We start from the raw sequence: 8,068 nt of genomic DNA on the forward strand, positions 1-8,068 counted from the left end.
ATGATGATGATGATGATGATGATGACGATGATGCAGCTAACAACACAGAAGTTTCATCCAATGAAGAGTTTTTGAATGATGACGAGGAAGAAGATGGTGATGAGGATAAATGTGGTGGTTTTTAGCGATGAGGATGAAGGTGATGGGGATGATGGTGATGCTGATGATGAAGATTATTTTGATAATAGTCTGTATTTATCGGCTCAAAACATCAAAATACCTGCAAGGGTAGCTAATTGCGTTGTATGAAATTAAATTAAAAATTTAACCAATCTATGCGTAAATCACCATGTTGAAAAGTCAGGTACGTCAAGGTCGAACCTATTATTACTACACATAAATTTCCCGAAAAAGCTAAATTGCTATTGCTCACTGACAGAGTGCTGTCTCTGCTGAATCAAGGGCCCTGTTGCTCTCCTCTCAAAGCTAATATTTTAAAGTCTGCAATCAGCAGAGGTGACAAAACCCACTCCTAAATCCTACTGGTTGTCTCGGATCAGTCCTTAATTTCCCTCACAGGCCTAGGGCACCCTAAGCTGTTTAAAACACACTCATGTCTAATCACACACACACACACACAGAAGCATGGAGCACACCCACACACACACGCATGCAGCACACCCACTTACACACACGGATGCATAATTATACACACACACACACACACACACACACACTTTAAACACACAGCATATACTCATGCAACAGACGCACGCACACACACTCACATTCACGCAGCTCAGACAAGCTTGCTGCAAGCTCAAGCACACTGACACACACATAGACACACACACACACACACACACACACACACACACACACACACACACACACACACACACACACACACACACACACACTTAAGGATTTCTGTAAAGTGAGCAAAACAATTAAGTACAGATCTATGCTGTGCCTGCAGCCTCCGCAGGGACGCACACTGGAATGAAGAAGGCAAACAATCAGGAGACGCGTATCGGGAGACAACTGAGCTTCGTTCTCCACTTACCTGACCGGCAGCCTATGGGCTGCAGGTCACCTCTGGGTTTCTTCTCTTCATGGTATTTGTCGAGGGGGGGGGGGGGGGGAACTGGGACGGTTCACCACACTGTGTTCCTGAGAGTTTGTTCGACACAGAACCAAAGCTGTGTTCTGCATCACATCCTGAGGCTGCGTTGACTTGTCTCAAGTAATTGAAAACGGGGACGATGTCATGGTGGAAACGGGTTACATTGCATATACATTGCGTTTAGTGATTGAGCAAGGCGGTCTCACCCAGAGCGAGTGCAGGGCAGCAATAACAATCAGAAGGTGCATATAATTTTTTCATTTTGCACATCATAATAATCCATCTCAGCTATACAGAGAGGGTGCATTGCCACAAATCACAGCGTGTTTTAATTCCAACATAACAACTCATTAGGGTTATCAGGGATGGTTTTAGTGGTAGCTTTTCTGTTGTGATGTTCTCACGACACATTTTCTCCTACCCATACTTACACATGATTACACAAAGATGCATCATCTCCCGATCGTGATTCCCTGTTGTGCGATAGAGTTGCCGCGTACAGTGGGAGTGCATGAGGATCTATATAGGACCTTAAGTGTCGTCTGATTATTGCTGAATTGGACTCTGAGGAGATCGATGTCCCCGATTGGCCATGTTGTTGGCTAATGAATGCCTCCTCTTCTGTGATTTGCCAATTAGGTCTATTAGGAGAAGTCATTTCCATGACGGCTCCTGAATATCCGATACGCCTAGGCAGCATATACTTTGTCTTCTATTTCGTAAACTGTTGAAACTGCAATTTAATTGACGGGTTGCATTGAGGAAAAAGGCTTTCTCACTCAACTGGTAATTGGTGTTGTTTTTGATTATGTCATGTGTCTGAGTTTGATCATGCTAATAGATCTGTACTGAATAATGTCGGATGAGTGTGGGTGTTTGGGTGCGAATGCCACTTTCTGTTAATTCTTCAGCTAATTAGCAAACTGATCTTTGAACCTGATAACCCGGGTTCACTGCAGTCAATAATCAGGTCTGGAGCCCTGACACGAACACATCCACTAAATCCAGGTATTGTTTGAAAGAATTCTTTAACCATTATTCGTATTAATAGTAATGCACTTTAATTAGAAAATATTACAAAGTTGGTATTAGTAGCTTATTATAAAAAATTCCAATGAGAGTTTACAAAACTTTCTATGTTAAACCACACACTTTGAGCCCAATTTTGATTGCTCATACAGTGTTTACTCAAAATACTAACTAAATTGCATCAGCAGTAAAAAAAAAAAAAAAGAAATCTATTTGGCTTGTGAACTCAAACCTGTTTTTATTAAACATATTAGATGCCCATGCTATTTTTTGTGTTCTGTCAAGTATTTATGTATGACTAAAGGACAAAAGGTCTGGTGTGATTAATTGATTTCTTACAATAGCACAATATTAATGCTTTTCCCTAAACAAGAGCCATACAACGTTGCCTTACTAGATCATTAAGGCACATGTGGACAGGCACAAGAGCAATAACCGTCTTTGCTGTTGATTCGAACTGCTCATCAGCCTATAATATACTCTCACCTGGCACACAGCCCCACCTCACGTGTCAGAGGAGCCTCATACATACACACACACACACGCACACACGCACACACACACAAGCAGACACGCACGCGCACACAAGCAGACATACACACACGCACCCACGCACCCACGCACGCACGCACGCACGCACACACGCACGCACGCACATACACACACAAACACACACACACACACACATACACACGGATATATATAGACAGGCAGACAGACACACACGCACAAAAACACACACAGACAGACACACACACACACAAACACACTTACACACACAAACACACATACACACATACACCCCTATGATCTACCCAGGCACAAAAGACACGCGGGAGAAAAAACAGAAAAATAACCAAGGTAACTTTAAATAGAATCGCCGCTCACCGGCCATTGTGCCCTTTTAAACTGGCAGGTAATGATGTGGTCTTATAGGGCTGGGTAAGGTGGGGCTCACAATCCCTTTAAATAACGCCATTCACCTTAGAGAGAGCAGGAACAAAAGGAGGGTCCGTGTGGGGGACTGTGTTAAAAGGGGAAAGAGATAAAGAGAGAGAGAGAGCGAGAGAGAGAGAGAGAGAGAGTGAGAGAGAGACAGAGAGAGAGAGAGAGAGCGAGAGAGAGAGTAAAAAACGTAACAGAACAACAAAAAATCCATATATGCTCCCGAGAGAATCCATCTGGCCCGTGGCTCCGAAATTCATCGGCGGTCAAACTGAAAGTGCCACGCCCTCCATGGGCTGGCCGCGCCTTTGAGCTGGGGACCCTTTACTCACGTGGGTAAGGGCACTGAAGACAGAGTGACGGAGTGGATTGAGGGGTGGGGTGTGTGTGGGGGTGGGGTCTGTGGACCCACAGGTGCATGTGAGGGGTAAAGGGTGGCGGCGAGTGCAGTGGTAGTATGGCAACAAGACCAGAAAGCAATGAAGGTGATAAATGAGCCCAGCCACTCAGCAACAAGTACATCCAATAGTATCCTCCACCACCACCACCACCACAACCACCACCCTTTCCATCCTTTCAACCTCATCCCCCACCCAACCGGCTCGCCCTCGCCCCTATCTCTCCCGCTCTGATGTTGTGTGCGCGTGCTGCAGCTGGTGTTTGCCCCCACCCCCCCGGCCGGCAAACACAGCTGAACCCCTTGCAGGTTCTTCTTTTTTTTATTTATTGAGCACCTGCTGTGTTTACAGAGCAACGCTTCCCATCGGACTGCGGATCAGTGGGATTATATTTGTTATAAAGCCAGGGAGGGAGGGGTGGGATGAAGGGGAGGAAAGGTGGAGGGGAGGGAGGGGTGGAGGGGGGGGAGGGGGGAGAGAGAAAAAGAGATGGAGAGAGGGAGGGAGGTGGAGCGTGAGAGAGGGTGTAAGAGAGATAGGGAGGAAGAGAGAGAGTGAGTGTGAGAGAGGGGTGAGAGAGAGAGAGGGAGAGAGAGAGTGAGTGTGAGAGAGAGGGTGAGAGAGAGGGAGAGAGAGGGAGAGAAAGAAAGAGTGTGAGAGAAAGAGAGAGGGCAGGAGAGAGTAAGAGCGAGAGAGATCAAGGGAGTGTGAGAGAGAGAGAGAAATAGAGAGAGAGAGAGCGAGAGAGAGAGAGAGAGAGAGAGAGAGAGAGAGAGAGAGAGAGAGAGAGAGAGAAGAGGATTTGGCCATCAGACGGCAGGCTGCAGCAGGATGTGGTGGGGAGAGGGGGAGAGGGGGAGAGGGGGAGAGGGAGAGAGGGAGAGGGGGAGAGGGGGAGAGAGGGGGAGAGGGAGAGAGGGGGAGAGGGGGAGAGGGGGAGAGGGGGAGAGGGGGAGAGGGCGGGGGGATGAAAAAAAAGTCAATTCCTGGAGAGAGTGGCGGGCCTGAGGGGCGGGGCCTTATCGATCCCCCTCCACTGTCCGTCTTTTCTTCACCAGATCAGTGGTAAACACAGGCCCGGTGTTTATCATTTTGTCAATTGAAAAGAGGGATTCTAATGTGGCGTCCGGGGATATGGAAATAGCCGGTCAACGTTGTGATGCAGCATGTTTTACCCGAAAGACTCATGCACCCCCCCCCCCCCCCCCCCCCCCGCCTTCCATCCCACCCCCCTCCCTCTAGATGTCTTTCAGAGACGACCCCGAAAAACGGTCAAAGTGATGAGGCGGGTGAAATACAAAAGTGTTTACTCTCATTGCAACGGCTTTGACATTGTGTGTGTGTGGGAGATAGAGAGAGAGAGAGAGAAAGAGAGAGAGAGAGGAGGAGGAGAGTCTATGTATTTCATAGTGTGGGAAGTCTATATTTATGCAAGATGAGAATAAAAACAACAATCGGAAACAAATCGGCGGTCAAAAAGCCAAAATGCCTAAGCCATCTGCAACAATGAAATATACTAATTAACTGAGTTGTTGAACATTTTAGAACAAACATTCCTAAGCGAGGGAGCTCCCTTGTGCGGTTTCTGTCGTGAATGCATCTGCATATTTCTAATTATTCTAATGCTGGAAACATTTAAGTAGTCAAAACAAATAATAGAAAAGTATTCAGACATACACAGTGACATGGTGTGAAAAGCTATTTGTTCGAGAATAAAAAATGTGAGAGATGGAAAAATAAAGTGTGTGGAAACAAAGCTTAGATTAGAGAGAGAGGGTGGAAGAGAGAGAGAGAGAGAGAGAGAGAGAGAGAGAGAGAGAGAGAGAGAGAGAGAGAGAGAGAGAGAGAGAGAGAGAGAGAGAGAGAGGTCCTTCTTAATTACGGACATGCTATTTGACTTGAGTTTGTTTGTGTTTCGCACGTTCCTGTTTTAATGTACCGGTCCATTGTATATTCACATCTGATAGCCATCTCTTCCCTCTCTGGGCACTATCTTGCATCCGGCGCAATTGACTTAATCACTGGAGCATGTGTCGTTGCTAGTTTGCAACTGGCGTAGAGTGTTCTTTTCCCTCCTAAATAAATAAATTAGGTAAATTAGGTAATGATCTTGCACCACAAGAGGCGGTTCGGCGAAAGGAGGAGGCGTGTTCTGGCGCAAACGTTCCCTGGTGCTATTTTGCAGTTTCAGAAACCACTTGCGCCACAAACCAGGAAATACCTGGTTTAAAGTCAGTGGCGCGTTGTTCAGATGCTATGAATGCGGGCGCGCGTGTGTGTATGTGTAAAATAATTAATGAATGCGGGCGCGCGTGTGTGCGTCCATCTGTTTAAACACACGCAAACTAAACACTTAACGCATAATACAGTCCATGGCAATGTATATTAACGGGGGGACACATGCATATTTGGAACACCAGTCGATAACAATAATGCATACAATACTGATAAGAAACGTTGTTTATAATGTATTGCGTATATCATTAAATAGAACCACAGTTACCGCATATCATATGTTATATCATATAAGTTTTCTTTGCCGTGATTTATTTGAGGACTCAGTATTTCTGAAGTTGTGGAAGAAAACCTTATTCCATGTGTGAATTAGGCCATATTATTTGGCCATTAACTTAGGCATTTGAAGTTTGAAATTCTGTCATGTGCATCTGTCTCATCGGAGACTGCAGACGCGCTGTCAAAATATCAACTTGTCAGATTCAAATGCGCTCATGGCTCTTAAAGGGTATGGGAACTGGCACTCTCATTGGTTTATTGCACGTTACGCCCAAACCACACCTACGGGTAATTAGGCTACTTCAGACCAACCCCTCATTTCAGTCATTTTTTGCGCCGGTAAAATAGCGACATCGCCATAGAACCGCCCACAAAGATACTTGTGCTTGGCGCTTCTCACTTGCGTTTCAGACCGTTAAAATAGGGCCCTCTGTGTCCCTGGAGGAGCAACTCCAAATGTATTCCGATCTCTACCGGTGGCGGCGACGGCGACGGTGGCAGTGCTATCGATCTTGGTTTCGGGGAGGTGAGAGAATGAATGGCCGCTGAGCAGAGATCATCTCTGAGGCTTGAGTTTATTCCCGCTTCCGCCACTACTGCCACCAACGCCACCACCGCAGCACCTCCACCACCGCGACCGCAGCACCTCCACCACCGCGACCGCAGCACCTCCACCACCGCGACCGCAGCACCTCCACCACCGCGACCGCAGCACCTCCACCACCGCGACCGCAGCACCTCCACCGCCACCACCCTTCTCTCGCATTATCACATGGTAATGTGAGAGGGAGGATGCACTGGCATGCGCCGTCAAGTAAAAGCCTCATCTCCCACTGCTTCTCGCCCTGTTGAAAACCTGTCCACAGACGCATACACATACGCACACAGACTTAAATGAACACGCACACACACACACACACATACACACACACACACACACCCACACCCCCACACACATACACACACACACACACACACACACACAGGAAATACTCACAGATGTGCTTAATGCCCATACACACACACGCTCACACGCACAACACAAACACATACACACGCACACACAAACACACAAACGCACACCCAAGCACAGAAATACACACCCAGATAATGTCAAGGACTTCCCTGTTGAGAATTGCAATTCATTATAGATTTAAATTAAATTGCATGTTGCCATGTGGTATCCGTTCAAGTGCAGGATATTTAAACCAGATGTTGCCTCGTGATATCCATGTGTGGTATCCATTCAACTCCAGGACATTCCAGCGGCTTCTCATTTATTTATTTTTTATTGTAGCACCAAATTTAATCCCCTTCAACGGACGTGTAATTATTGCATTTAACATACCATAATCACTTAAACATTCATTTATGGGGGCCATATTTGGTTGTGAGCCATTCTGACAGCCGATTCATCAAAAGGTAAATGTGCCTAACCTCGGCCCCCACCCCATCCCCCCGCAGTAATCAATCAATATGCTATCCCCCACCCCTACGCACGCCACCAGCGATGGAGATTCATCTCTGGCCGAAAATTAATCACAGGGAAGTTTGCATAATCTCTCTCTGCTCACACCCAAGCCATTACCCCACGTGTGAGAACCTTTACCTTTCCGGGACCGTTCTGATGGCTCAAAGGATTAATCTCAATCACAAAAAACTCCCCACGCCGCAGAAACGATATAACTCTGTGTGGAACACTTTAAAAGAAGGGATTAACCCACGATCCCCCCGGCCCTTGGAAACGATTAGAATTCATATAATATTACTTAATCTGGCTTCATTGCGACCAATGAACGTTTTTTCCATGCATTACTAAGCAATACAATGTCAGTAAGACATCGTGTGTGTCAGGCAGGTTGTGTTTAAAGTCCAACAAAAGCACTGGATGAAAATATTTGGCCCCAGAGGTGATGGAAAAAGGGGAATGACCAATCAACCCACGGCTGGAAACACCTGCGTATAGCGCCTCGCAATTTGCACCTAGGAACGGTAAATTGGAACACCCGTCAATGTGTTGCTCCCTTCATTTAATCAGCTAAGTGGTATTCTTGAAAGTGTGAATTATAACAGAAAACGGTTGTCTTTAATCTAAACATTTCTTGGCATTGCATAT

This window comes from Pollachius pollachius (genome assembly GCF_949987615.1).
Source record: "Pollachius pollachius genome assembly, chromosome: 11".
NCBI lineage: Eukaryota > Metazoa > Chordata > Actinopteri > Gadiformes > Gadidae > Pollachius > Pollachius pollachius.